The sequence below is a fragment of the Myotis brandtii genome, unplaced genomic scaffold (assembly GCF_000412655.1).
Source record: "Myotis brandtii unplaced genomic scaffold, ASM41265v1 scaffold632, whole genome shotgun sequence".
Classification (NCBI taxonomy): domain Eukaryota; kingdom Metazoa; phylum Chordata; class Mammalia; order Chiroptera; family Vespertilionidae; genus Myotis; species Myotis brandtii.
In genome coordinates, this window is record NW_005370419.1 from 360708 (window position 1) to 361765 (window position 1058).

At 57.9% G+C, this 1058-nt stretch overlaps 1 protein-coding gene across 1 annotated transcript in view; it reads left to right on the forward strand.

Annotated features, from left to right (window-relative positions):
- RPTOR (regulatory associated protein of MTOR, complex 1) overlaps positions 1-1058 on the forward strand; it is a 78286-nt gene that overhangs the window by 41700 nt on the left and 35528 nt on the right. The gene's annotated exons all lie outside the window — the stretch shown is intronic.

The window sequence follows — 1058 nt, forward strand, 5'->3', positions numbered from 1 at the left end:
GTGACCCCCCTGCACTTCTGGTTTCTGTGTGTGTGTTCGCCTCGCCTGTGGCATCCCGAGTCGGGCAGGCGGTGGCTCTCAGCCCTGCTGCTCTGGCCGACTGCTTCTAGGACTAGCACGGAGAGCTCGTTTCTAAGTCTGTACATGCAAAATCGTGTGGTGAAACAGCCAAGGCTGAGTTGTTTGGGTTTTTTTAATATATTTTTTATTGATTTCAGAGAGAAAGCAAGAGGGAGAGAGAGAAACATCCATGGTGAGAGAGAATCATGGATCGGCTGCCTCCTACACGACCTCTCCTGGGGATCGAGCCTGCAACCCGGGCCTGTGCCCTTGACCGGAATCGAACCAGAACCCTTCCGTCCACAGGCCGACGCTCAATCCATTGAGCCATACCGGCCAGGGCCGAGGCTGAGTTTATTGAATGAGGTGGATGAGCAAGTCGGCCTCTGGGTCCCTCCCCTGGTCAGCGCCTTGCCCGTGAGCCAGGGATGTATACGAGAACGCACGCCCGAGCCCTCCACAGGGACCCCGTGCTCCGTCACGGCGCACTCCTCCCGCAGAGGCGTGACGTGGAAGGGCCGGCAGCCACGCGGCTGAGTGGGAAATGAGACCAGCCACACAGCAGGATGCCGAGCAGCCTTCAGAGCAGGCGCTGCGGGACCTCGGGGGGAGGCGGGAAGGCTGTGTTCCTGGTCGGTAGGGGGAAGAACCGTGTTAAGTGGCTGTATTTTCCCTTTTAAAAATTTTTACAATAATGAGGGCACGTAGAATGCATGTGCAAGTAAACTTAAAAGGAAGAACCAACAAAATATGAGTAGAGACCTATAAGCAGTGCACGCATGTAGAATTCTGTACATTCAAGTGCACGCAGAGGCCGTGTGACAGCGTGTGACTCGCCCCGCATCTGTGCGTCAGGGCTCTGTGCACACGCAGACGGGCCGTGGGGACGGGAACCACCAGCCTGCCCTGGGCCGGGGCAGAGGCCAGTGTGGGGAGGCGACCCTTCTGCTCGCATTGCTGGGGTTTGCGCAGAGCCTGCGAGCTGACAGCAGCCAGCT